This window comes from Lactuca serriola, chromosome 6 (genome assembly GCF_051521515.1).
Source record: "Lactuca serriola cultivar US96UC23 chromosome 6, Lser_US96UC23_V15, whole genome shotgun sequence".
NCBI classification, from domain to species: Eukaryota; Viridiplantae; Streptophyta; class Magnoliopsida; order Asterales; family Asteraceae; genus Lactuca; species Lactuca serriola.
The window spans coordinates 109,768,148-109,781,750 of record NC_136413.1 but is presented as its reverse complement, the minus strand read 5'-3'; the positions used below and the strand labels follow the sequence as shown (position 1 = coordinate 109,781,750).

At 39.9% G+C, this 13,603-nt stretch overlaps 1 pseudogene; it reads left to right on the top strand.

Moving 5' to 3' along the window:
- Positions 1 to 1,143: 1,143 nt before the first annotated feature.
- LOC145056658 (AT-hook motif nuclear-localized protein 23 pseudogene) lies at positions 1,144 to 2,752 on the top strand (annotated as a pseudogene).
- Positions 2,753 to 13,603: the final 10,851 nt, after the last annotated feature.

Sequence of the window (13,603 nt, the reverse complement as noted above, 5' to 3'; positions counted from 1 at the left end):
TTATTTAGGTCACATATTCATTCACGTTATGAAATCAATACTTGATTGAATTCTTGATTGTACACAACTTTGCTTTCGTATGTGAAGGTAAGTACTTTACGCTTCTACTATGCCAATATCCTCTCTCATGTTTCTATTCACAACATCCACATACTCACAAAATACAAATTAATGATTTAGTTTTGCAATGCTTGTTTGAAAAATCTAAACATTAATTGTAAAAATTCTTGGTAATTTGGCTTCAATATAAATAGAGACGATGCCACAATACCGCTATCCACATTCTTCATATTAAAGCATTCATTGTCAATCCTACTCTTGCATAGAGGATAATTTACCTTTCTTTCGCATTTTAACAAATGCATGGCGGGCTAAAAAGATTATTGATTTACATGTGTCGCTTGTTTTAGATAACTAGAAATCGGTACAACGTTAGAGAAAGGTTCATAAATGAGTAAGGTTGTTCATTAGGAATTCATTTGTGCGTGTTTTTTTAATTGCAACTTTCTAATTTTCCGATGAGTTTTCCATTCAAGTATTGATCTCCACCTTTTATTTGGGTGTAGAATCAGTGGGTTGAAAATCAACATTGCCTTGATTTTTTGGGTTTGAGATACAAACTAAGTAGAGAGATCGAAGAGAGAAAATAAATATTCTCAATTTTCAGGAGAGAGAGAGAGAGAGAGAGAGAGAGAGAGAGAGAGAGAGAGAGAGAGAGAGAGAGAGAGAGAGAGAGAGAGAGAGAGAGAGAGAGAGAGAGAGAGAGAGACGTACTCATGGGGTGGGGTGGAGTACGGGTGGAGTGGGTCTAATTCTTATTTTTAATTAAAAAATATTAAAAAACATTAAAAAAAAATACAAAAACCAAATTAAAAATGCAAAATGGTCCTTTCAAGTATTCCAAAACCCAAAACCATGATTATTTTTTGATTTTTGTAGTTTGAATACTATTTACATTTTTTTTACAAACTACTTATTACTTATACCAATTTCAAAGTTTTATCTTTTTAGTTTTCATTAGATCGAACAAATAATTTAAATGAATATTGTAATTAAAGAAAACACTCCCTTTCTTGAAACCCAGCAAAATTATTGATATAAAAACAAAGTATTAAATATGAAGTTTGTAATTGTTTATGCGTATATTTGAACTTTTAGCTTGTGAGAAATGACTGCGTTTGTCCCCCTATCACCTCTTTCTCTCTTCCCTTTCGCTGCACTCATATCATATCCCCCTTTGTTTTCTAATCTCTAGGGTTCACCATCCAGATCTTTGTTTTTCTATAATTTCCTTTATATAATCATATTATTTTAAATAAACATTCATTTTTTTATAATTTTCTTGGTTTCTGTTGCTTCTGACTGTGTTTTCTTTTCATAAATTGTATAATCCATGGCGGGTTTAGATTTAGGCACAGCTTCTCGTTATATTCATCATCAACTCCATCGTGCTGACTTGCAACTTCCAACCAGTCAACCACAACAGCATCACCACCACCAGCTTTTCTCCGAAAACTTTCAGCATCATGAGGAGGATGACGGTGGGGATAATCAGGGTCTTGACCTCATCTCTCCTAACTCAGGTGGTGGTGCTGGCGGTGGACCAGGCGACATAGTTGGCCGGCGGCCGAGAGGTCGTCCACCTGGATCAAAGAACAAGCCAAAGCCTCCGGTCATTATTACAAGAGAGAGTGCCAACACGCTCAGAGCTCATATATTGGAAATCAGCAACGGGTACGATGTCTTTGAATCTATAGCAACGTATGCAAGGCGGAGACAACGTGGGATCTGCATATTATCTGGAAGCGGCACCGTTACCAACGTCAGTCTCCGGCAGCCATCAGCTCCGGGGTCAGTAATAGCCCTCCAAGGTCGGTTTGAGATCTTGTCTCTGTCGGGTTCTTTCTTGCCTCCGCCTGCACCACCAGGGGCCACCAGCCTTACCATATTCTTGGCCGGCGGACAGGGACAAGTGGTGGGTGGGAACGTGATGGGAGAGTTGACCGCTGCTGGGCCAGTCATCGTTATCGCTTCATCCTTTACAAATGTCGCCTACGAGAGATTACCACTGGAAGACGAAGAGTCGACGGCAGTTGATGGGCTTCAGATTCAGCCACCATCTTCTCAAGCAGACGGCAACGGCGGTGGTGGAATCAACAGCAACCACCCTTTTCCAGACCCGTCTTCTGGGCTACCGTTCTTCAACTTACCGTTGAGCATGCCTCCAAATGGTCAGTTACCTGTTGATGGATGGGGTGAAGGAAGCAGTTCAGGTGGACGATCGAACAATAATAATCCTTTCTGATTTGGATCGGATGATTGAGTGGCGGTTTGTTTATTTTGGATCTGGTTAATTAGATAGCTTCATTTCGATCATAAACAAAGGTCAGCAACCATATGCGCAACAATTTAGTTATAATGTTCTTTTTTCTTCTCTTGTAATAGTTGGGGTTTCCATCTTCCATCTTCCATATTTCTTTTTTTTTTTTTCTTTTTTCTATATTTGGTTTTTTGTTTAACATGTTTTCATGGAACTAGCTTCTTTTCTTCGTCTCACTAGCTCTCACTCTCATGATATCATTAATATGGGAATTCCAGATTGTGTCGTGGTCGATCTTTATGACACTAAGACTTGCTGTTTCCTGATGATGAAACATGATGAAATCAAGGTTTTTGGGCACTGGGATTTTTTTGTTTTTGTTGCATCGTTTTCAGTACAAGCAATAAATATAGTACCAGATATTTACGGAAACTATTCATGTTTAATCTAATTAGATGGAGAACCGAATGATAGTGAGATTGTTCTTGTTTGTTAATTACTGTTTATAAACGGTATTTTAATCGACTAGAGATGTAAATTAAATTTATTAAGTTTAATCTTATCTTATATGAATATACAGACATAATGATCATTATCTTTATCAACTGGTTTTCTGTGGACTGACTATGTATGCAATTTCGTTTTTCCTCCTTTGGGAGAACTCATTGAAGATTATATGGGAGTTATGTCTGGCAAATTTACCAAATTTGCTCTTTCTTTTTTTAGTTCTTTACCATGTAGAACAGGAGCACGTTTTCCTCATTAAAGTTTTTGAACATACCTATCTTTTTTCTTGAAACCCATGCCATCTTGTCGAAGTGTAACGGATCTCTCTCTCTCTCTCTCTCTCTCTCTCTCTCTCTCTCTCTCTCTCTCTCTCTCTCTCTCTCTCTCTCTCTCTCTCTCTCTCTCTCTCTCTCTCTCTCTCTCTCTCTCTCTCTCTCTCTCTCTCTCTCACACACACATACGCACTCAATTTGTAACAGTTATGGAGGTTATTCAATTGAGACAAACTCAGTTAGTTTTTTCCAATTATAAGGCTTTAGAAACTACATCTAAGGGGTTGGAAGCTTAGCAGGATCCATTATCGACGGTTGTTCTTTTTTATTGTATAGTTTCGTATTGACTTTTAGATTGCGCTAAAAGCATCTAACGCTACTACACAAGTAACAAGAAATACCAGCCGTTACTCTATATTTAACTTTGTAGAATCTCCTTCTGATAAACAATTCATCTCTTCTTGATCTGATCACCATAAAATGCGCTTAAGATATCACAAACATGCGTGTAGCAACATGGTTGTCTATTATCCGCTTTTATTGATATATCTTGTTAGCGTGCATAATGTTGTTGAAGACACTTGTATGCAGAAGAAATCACTTCAAATGGTTCCGATTTGTTCGTTTTATTTGATTTATCATCTATTTAACTTTGTTTATCTTTCACAATATTAGATTAGAACACTTCCAAGAGTTCAAATTAATCATAAGCACTTAACTTTAGTCTCAACTGAATTTTATATTATCATTAGGACAACTGAAGCTACTAAATACATTTTTAACGTATTCACAAACTTAAATTGTAGGAAATTATGAACTTGTATTGTGAGAAGTATGATGTGACGAATTAATGCTAAATCTTAATAGACTCTACAAATTGCCTGATTAAATTTTTACACTTTTAAGTGCGAAACTATCCCTATATTATTATTTCAACACATTTATAAAGATGAAATTTTGTTCTTATTCAGTCATATGAGTCTGCAGTATTTTTGTAATCTAACACCCATATACAAACATAAAACATCGTTACACGCTTAATCAAAACTTTTATGTATATATATTTCTTGCCCTTCAATTTTATGTGTATTCATTTAATTATCAGGGATCATTGCAATTAAAGGAAACCGGATAGCGTACATCTGTATCATGCTAGATTACTCAAACAATATAAAATTGCGAATATGCCGGCCGTGGTTGTCTTGGCTTATGATTCTATCTTATTAGATAAAAGATTGAATATAATAAGCAGTTGGACTTGTTCTTTCAAAGAGGTTCTCTAGTGATGAACATAACTTTGCTTTTGGAGTTTGTGCGAATAATTTTACATTAAGGACTGGATAGCTGTTAATGCTGAAACAAAAGGGAAAGTAGTAATTGGTCATATAAACTATTCAAAGTGCCATAATTAAGTAATATAATTAAAGGAGTGGTTAGTGTACAGCTACCTACTCGTTTTCTGATTACTTTATCTTAAAACCATATTTTAATATGGAAGATGACATTAATTAATTCACCTCCAATTGTCGTAGAAAGGTTAGTAAATTGTAGTGCAATTTTCGTTGGATAACCCCGATAGGTACACCTGTGTCCTGGATCACTGTCATTTACACGGGCAAAAACGTGTTTACGTAGTCCGCAGACGTCTAGCTAATGAATTCTTTGAAAAAAAGTTTCGGATTGGCCAAAACACCCTAGTCTTTTCTTATAATGAACACTAGAGAATAATTTAAGTGTCTAACGCACTTTTTAGAGTTGCAAGATCATAACTATTTTGAAACAAAACTGAATGTAGAAGGGAGTTTGAAATTGTCAATTAACATAATTCACGACCTATAGGGCCTTTCAGTAAACTCCCCACGCCAAAAAGCATGGAGAGCTTCCAGGCCAGTAAAGAGCACCATCATAAACACCCACTCTTCATCGCCGATGTACGCCCAACGAAGAAGAAGAGATAAGAAGAGAGGAGAGCAGAAAAGAGAAGCAAGAGAGAGATAGGGAGAGACAAGGAAGGATTACTGCTGATTAGGCATGGCCTACAACGATATATACCATGGAAACCACGATCGTGACATCGAGGATGGTGTGCACGGTACTGGTGTACGAACGACGTGACAACTAACAAGTTTCGTGATATGTATACCGTTCGACCTGAAAAGACAGAAGTCTGGCCTGTAGTCATAGAATATAAATGCAGCTATACAACGATATATGTAGTTGTAGTCGATATTTTTTTTGATAACCATGACTATAAAATAATTATATTACAAATTTTCTTTTAGTATGATTGCATATTATAGAGAAATACGAAATTAAACTAGAATCATAAAATATTTACGCTCAAAAGTATTTTTTTTATCAAGATAATTGTTGCCTTTACAAACATGTCGTAAATAAAATTGTGCTCATGATGCGAATGCGAATGGCCGTCTCCTAAGTTCAAAGTCGGATCATGGTTGCAAAGGGAAAACCTCCGAGATGGGTGTCGAGTGCGAGGAGGGAGCTTTGGGTGTGAAGGATCATTTGGGTGCGAAGGGTCATTTAGGTGCAAAGGGTGATGGATGTGAAGATGATGTTGGATGCGAAAAAGCATGTTGCGATTGGATGCAACTGGATGCGGTCGATTGTAATCCATTGCAGTCTAAAGTGTTTCGATGTGACCGAGAACCACTTCGGAACATGACCAGATGCGAACCACTTCGGAACTTTCAATGCCAATCTTGGAACCTTGGATGCTAACTGTGGACTTCTAAAGACTTTTTGCATGGAACTTGCTTGGTGGTAGATGTCGGTTAAAGTTGGAATATTCTAGACACGCTTTTGGAGTTAATTTTAACTTTTATTTAATAGTTCTTTTATTTAATAATCTCCTTTCATCTATTTGTTTCCTTTTATTTTGTGAGCATTGTAAGACTATAAATAGTTCTTTATGTCGAACCTTTTTGATTTTGTAACATCCCGATTTCTAGGAATGAAATTTTAGGGATTTCAATCAATTAAAGAAGCCTACTCGACGAGTTGGAGTCCCCAACTCGTCGCGTAGGGATTATTCAGCCCGCGTAATTTATGAGGTCTACTCGACGAGTCGGTGGACCCCAACTCGATGAGTAGGAGCTTAATGAGAAAACCCTAATTTCCAGGGTTTTACAACCTATTTACAGGGTGATTAGCCTCCCTCTACCTCCCTTATCGTCCCCCTTGAGCTCAGAACACCCTAATCGTGCCTACTCTCCATTTTTGTGTGTTAAGAAGCTTGGAAGGTGGATCTTGTAAAGAGAACTTGAAGTCTAAGGAGCTTGAAGCAAGGAGAAGCTTGTGGATCTGATTTCTACTTCATCTTAACAGCATCTTGAAGGTAACAAGTCATTACCTTGACTTCTATCTAGCTAGATCTCATCATGCAAAGGTTTAGGGCTATTTCTAGTCTATTGTGCAGTCATTTCTGGTTTTGGGCATGATCTGAAGTTGTAACTTCAGACCTGGACTCCTCTAGCCCCTTATAGTCATAAAGTTCTAGTCTTTAGCAAGTTATGGCCTTCTCCTTTCCTAAAACTTCTCCCTTAGCTTGGTTTTGGCATTTAGAACGTTGCATGTACGCAAAGATTGGAACTTTACATGGAAACCATGCCCTAGGAGGCTAGATCTGCAATTCGGAGCTTTGGGGTAGCTTTAAAACGTCTGATTGAGAAATAGATGATGAGTTATGAGCAAAACATCATTCTTATGGTGTACATGCAAACCCTGATAGCTTTTGGATCTAGTTTGTCTAAAGAACATGCAATTGAATATCCAAAGCTACAAACCGTAGATCTAGCATACAATTAATCATATTAACATAAAATTGGGGTTTAGATCTTACCTTGATTGTTATGTAGCAATAACAATCTCAAATCCTCCTTTGTAACGGCTTTAGAAAGCATAGAGTCACAAGTGCCACTCCTCGAATGGCTCACAAACACCAAGAGCAAGAGGATGAAGAATCATAAGAATGGGGACACCCAAAAACGTGTAGAAACCCTAAGGAATTAGTTGGCCACGCTTTTGGTGCCCTAGGGGTCCTTAAATAGTGAGGCTATTAGGGTTATCTAGCAAGGAAACCCTAATTTGATTGCTTAGGCCCTAAGCAACCCATGGACTCCCTCCTTAGAGGCCTTGGACGATTTCTAATGGGTTTCCCCATAGAATTCGTCCACTCCATCCTCTATGGAGTCCATTAGCTCAATATTCAACTATCACACAATTGACAGTTCTAGTCCCCTTTATTTAATTAATCTCTTTTAGCCACAAAATTAATTCTTATTAATTATTGACTAATATTAATTAAACAATATGATTTCTCCTTTAATATGTAACGCTCTAAAAATTTCAACCAATTTAAACTTTTCGAAAACAACCCAGTTTCATTAAGTTATTACAAAAAGGTTTTCAATACAATTATTATCAGAGTCTTCCCAGAACCACATCATAAAACAAAATCATGAGGAGCGGTACGATCACGCCTTTGTCTTGCCACGGTCTCCTGAAGAACCTGAAAAACATTAAACCACAACTGTAGCCCGAAAGCTTAGTGAGATACCCCCAAAATACCAACCACATATACCATACACGCACAACATGCCATATCATAACAGAACACAGAACAGCCATGCACTTCGGGTCTACTGTGTGACTGGTCCGCTGCACCGGCCTTCAGTCCACCTGGTCCACCCTCCGAGTCTAGCCATACATATCGACTCTACAGTGTGATTGGTCCGCCCGCACTGGGACTTCAATACACCTAGTCCACTCTCTGAGTCTACAACATGACTGGTCCGCCCGCACTGGGTCTTCAGTCGGCCTGGTCCACTCTTCGAGCCTCGACACGTCTGGTCCGCCCTCTTGGGGCCTACAGCCTATCCGGACCGCTCGTTGGGCCTTCGGGACAACCGGTCCGCCCTGGGTATGTTGGCCTACAGCACAAAGCAGGACCCGCCTCAACCCAACCCCAGTCCAACAACCATGTGCACATAAACATTCAATCATATAACAATTCGCATTCAATCAAGCCGATCTAGCAGGTCACATGACATAACATCATCCTAACCAGGATACCGACCTAACCGGTCACTAGCATAGCATTATCCTATATACCAGGATACCGACCTTAACCAGGTCTCTAACATAATACCATCCGAACTACCAGGATGCAAACATAGCAAAGCAATAACATAACAACGATACCCGGGATCACAATCCGATAAAGGGCCGGCCTTGGTGCCTTAGACCCTATTGATATAGTGAGGATAACTCACCTCGCAACTGCCGACTGAAAGATAAGACCAAGATGCTCTGACCACTGATACGATCTCCACCACTAGCCAACACCAACACTGAACTCAAAACAAATGCCAACAATTACCAAAATGTCCCTGCAAGTCAACTGGTCAACCCTTGGTCAAAGTCAAAGTCAAAGTCAACCTCCTGACTGACTCTACTTGCCGAGTCAACCCGATGACTCGTCGAGTCCCCATGCTCAGAACTTCCCCAATCCGCGACTCAACTCGCCGAGTCACCCCGAGACTTGCCGAGTCTCACAACTCTGAGTCCCCTCGCACTCAACTTACCGAGTCCTCCCTTGACTCGCCGATTCGTGGCTCAACCAGAAGAAGGTTAGGACCTCACGACCAGACTCGCCGAGTCCAAGAACAGACTCGCCGAGTCCAAGGCTATCTTCAACCTACTCGCCGAGTTGTTCTTCCGACTTGCCGAGTTCCAGCCCATCTTCAAGCAACTCGCCGAGTACACCTTTGTGACTCGCCGAATGCCTTTAGATCTTAACCCATACAGAAGCCTTCCAGGCTATGCAGTTGATCCAAACCATATATCTACCCTTCTACAACCCATCCATTATGTAAAGTGGAAAACTTTACGTGAATCCAAGGAGATCTAGGCATTTTACACTCTAGGGCTAGTGTTTGGGACAAAATGGCTTCACCAAACAATCAAGAACAGGTACTTTAATGCACTCTAGACCTTCTCCTTTCCAGATCTGAGGTAGCAACCTCAGATATAACCTCCAAACTCAAAATACCACAAGCTAATCTTTCTAAATACTCCAAAAAGATGAATCTAGATGAATAACAGCCCAAGCAACGAAATAATACCTCAAAAGGAAGTTCCAACAGAAGAGAAATCCGAATCTTAGCAAAGCCCCTTGCTCCAAGCCTCTTAACTCTCCAAGATCTCCTCCAAACTCTCTTCTCCAAGGTTCAAATGCTCTCAAATCCCTCACAAACACGCCTTAGGGTTTTCTGGACTTCAAGAGAGGGTAAAGATGCTGGGGAGAGGGTATAATGTCCTTTATATAGGGGTCATCCTCCAAAATTAGGGTTTCCTCCACTCAGCACCTACTCGCCGAGTCCAGCCTCCGACTCATCGAGTTGGCCACTTAACACGCGACTAGAGTAGCGACCCTACTCGCCGAGTCCACCTATGGACTCGCCGAGTTGCCCTTCCACATTTACACTTTGAACCCTGAACTTGCACTCCTGAACTCAGGATGTTACATAATATATTATTCTCATAATATATTAATAAATCATAATTACTCCTCTCTCTCCATAATTCATCCTATCAAGTTGCTTCGATGAAGGCAACCCAAAAGGACCATGCACCATCGGGTCAAGTACATACCAAAATAGTTATGGACTTAGACACTAATCCAACAATAGACTGAAGGGACTCGACAAGTTGCATGGTCAACTCGACGAGTCGGATAAATATTGCTTGTTTTGGTTCCGCATGGACTCGACGAGTAAGTGAGATGACTCGACGAGTTAGTTAGGGTTTTCCCGATATTTTTGACACTGCATGGACTCGATGAGATATCTAGAAACTCGGCGAGCGAACTAGGGTTTTCACAATTTGTCGAGTTCTGGAAGAACTCGACGAGTCAGTGGGCTACACTCGATGAGTTGGGTCAACATTGACTGTTGACCTTGGCCGTTGACTTTGACTTTGACCAAGGGTTGACCAATTTGACTTCTGGGTGTATTTTAGTAATTTCGGAATTTATGGAATTGGATCATTGGTTGATGTAGTTGTTTGAGTTGGAGCTGTATTTGGAGGAGTTTGACATTTTGGACACCGCATGGACTCAACGAGATGTCTAGAAACTCTACGAGCCAACTAGGGTTTTCATGATTTCTCGAGTTCTTGAAGAACTCAACGAGTCAGTGGGCTACACTGGAGGAGTTGGGTCAACATGGACTATTGACCTTGGCCGTTGACTTTGACTTTGAACAAGGGTTGACCAATTTGACTTCTGGGGGTATTTTAGTAATTTGGGAATTTATGGAAGTCGATCATTGGTGGATGTAGGTGTTTGAGTTGGAGCTCTATTTGGAGGACTTTTACATTGTTATTCTAAGCTACTTATAAGGTGAGTTTTACTCACTATACTCAAGGGTCTATGTAACATCACAAAAACACAGTCTGAAAATTTCGTTTAATTTAATAATAAAAACCATAGTCGATAAACCTCATATAAAAATCATAAGCAATGTGTCTCAAAATATTATAACAACTGTCAAATATATCAGATTATAAACATCCCAGGCTGAACAAATGGTGTGTGCACTGCAATCTTCCCGAGCTCCTCTTTAGAAAAACTGAGTCCCTGAAACCAAAAACTGAAACCGTAAGCACAAAACTTAGTGAGCTCCCCAAACTACCACATACCATAGAACATATAAAGCACATACTGGGCCTTGCCCACTGCATCAGACCAAGGTCCGGACTAACTGGGACCTTGTCCCCTGCATCGGACCGAAGTCCGGACTCACTGGGGCCTTGCCCCCTGCATCAGACCGAAGTCCGGAAACTGACTTGGACCTTGTCCCCTGCATCGGACCGAAGTCCGGACTAACCGGGGCCTTGCCCCCCTGCATCGGACCGAAGTCCGGAAACTGACCGGGACCTTGTCCCCTACATCGGACCGAAGTCCGGACTAACCGGGGCCTTGTCCCCTGCAACGGACCGAAGTCCGGAAACTAACCGAACATAGCATAGCATAAACATATAGCATAAACATATCAACTAGGATGAACACATATACTGCATACTGCATCGGGCCGTAGCCCGGAACACATAACACATAAAACCTGTCTGAGCCACGAAGGCATCAAACATACTAACTATTGCATCGGACCGAAGTCCGGAAACTACTGCTAACTAAACGGGCCGACATTGTGGCCTTAGACCCGTTCCTACTGGAAGGAAACTCACCTCGAAAGCTGGCTGCTGAAAATCTACTTGGGAACTGTCTGCTGCTACTCTGGTCTCTCCCGGCTACAATTCCCATAAACACACTCAATTAAATACCGGTAACGATACTAAGGGTAAAATGACTATTTTACCCCTGGCTTAGCTTGACTCCAGCCCAAGGCCTAATCCAAAGGCCCAGGAGTCTAATAATGGACCAAGGCCCAACTATGGACAATCTATGGCATTAGGGTTTCACATAAAATGACAATTAGGGTTAACTTTCCTACTTAACCCATTAAGGACTTAATCCATTAAGTCCATCTCTCTAGTAAATAAATCATACGATATTATAAATTTGGGCATCTAAATCCATACAACTTTAACAGTACATCTAATTCTTATTAAATTAATTACCTTTTAATCAATGAAACCGAACTATATTCACATCTGTATTTGCAGCCCATTAGATAAAACGAACGCCCATAAATTAATTAATTTTAAACCCAATTACTAATTAACAAGGCTTTACCTTATATTATATTTATCTTGAACTTAAACCAATGTCATTTAGCCCAAAATATACTAATTGAACCCATATAATATTAGCCCAACGGATTAAATCCCAATACCTTAAAAGATCATGTCGATTAGGTCACAGTACTCCATTTCCCTGCTTGAGCTTGTTCGCCACTTGCGTCTTCGGAGAGCCGGCACAACCAGCTTCAGCGAAACATCCAATTCCGACGGCGACAACCCCAATCTGCTAGCCAATGGCTCCTATGTCGAACCTAGCAATGCGCCACTAACTCCTCCTACGCTCTAATTGAATTGAAACAGTTCCTTCACCGATGCTTGAACCTCACCTCATCCCGATGTCTCCCTTTCCTCGATTGACAGAGGCCATCCACAAATCCCAATTCTCTCCGTCTGAAGCGCTTCTCGGGTGTAGCCATGGAGATGGAGGGCAAAGCAAAATTGAAAGGATGAATCAACGGGATCTAAACCCACTTGCACCTGATATTAAGATACTAAAAGAAGAAAACAAGAGTCTACACCTTTCTCTCTCGTCCTCATTCTGGTTCAATACTCACAGGTGGCTCAAGAGAATATGCCACTGTGAGCCTGACGTCTTAGGCATCCCTGAAATCGAGCTCACCTAGATCAAGCACCCCCTTGTCGTTCCTCCTTCCATTGATCGGATCTCTCGTTTGGGCGATGTCACACCCCGCTAAAGCGGAAACACAGGGTGTGGCAGTACAAAGGGTTTCATAGCAAAAGTTAAAAGACAACACCAACCATAGTATTAAAAATCATTACAATTTTACAATGGGTTTGAACAACTTTTAAATGAAATTACAATGTAAATTGAAATACGACACATGCGAATGCTCCTAAAAGTGAAGTGTCCCTAAGTGCCACTTACTCGATGATTCCTAAAAAAGCATGTAAAACGAGCGTCAACTATAAAATAGTTGGTGAGTACTCACAAGTTTAACAAAATGATATTGGTTCATGAATTGAAATCAAAGTTTTGATAAAAGTTTCCAATAATAAAAGTATATTGTTAAAAGGAGTAAATAAGTTTGTAAAAACAAAGTTCTTTGTCATCATGAGAGATAAAGTATGTTGCCCGAATAAGATGCAACATTCATATTCTAATGGAAGATAAAGTTCGTTACTCAAACAAGTAAATAAGTTTCATTGCTAAAATGAGCAATCAATTTCATTGCTACAAGGAGCAAACAATTTCATTGCTAAAACATGTATATAAGTTTTCAGTAATAAAAGTTCGTTATTGTAATGAGAAACAACGTTCATTGCTATAATGAGAAACAAAGTTGATTGCCATAATTGATAAACAAGTTTATTGCTATAACGAGAAACGAGTTTGTATGTGTATGAGCAAACAATGAGTCTCAACCAAACCTATGACTGAAGCCCTATCAAGATCTATGCTTTTCGTTCCAATGTTGAATATGTTATCATGCACTCCAGCAATATGGCGAGTGAGAAGTTGTCAATTCCTAATAGCGCTATCCATAATGACCATTGGCTCAAAGAGTTAATGGTTAGAGATAAGGTAAGGGCCTTAGTAAAATAAGTTCTCACGTTCCGTGTTGCATAGACATACATAGAGAGAGACATAGCAATACAATAGCAATCGTGTTTGATACAAATCAATTTAAATACAACATGCAAATAATAGTTTTTCTGGACATGCTTTTCCACCCCAAAACATAAAAACCAAAAATAGGGGAGT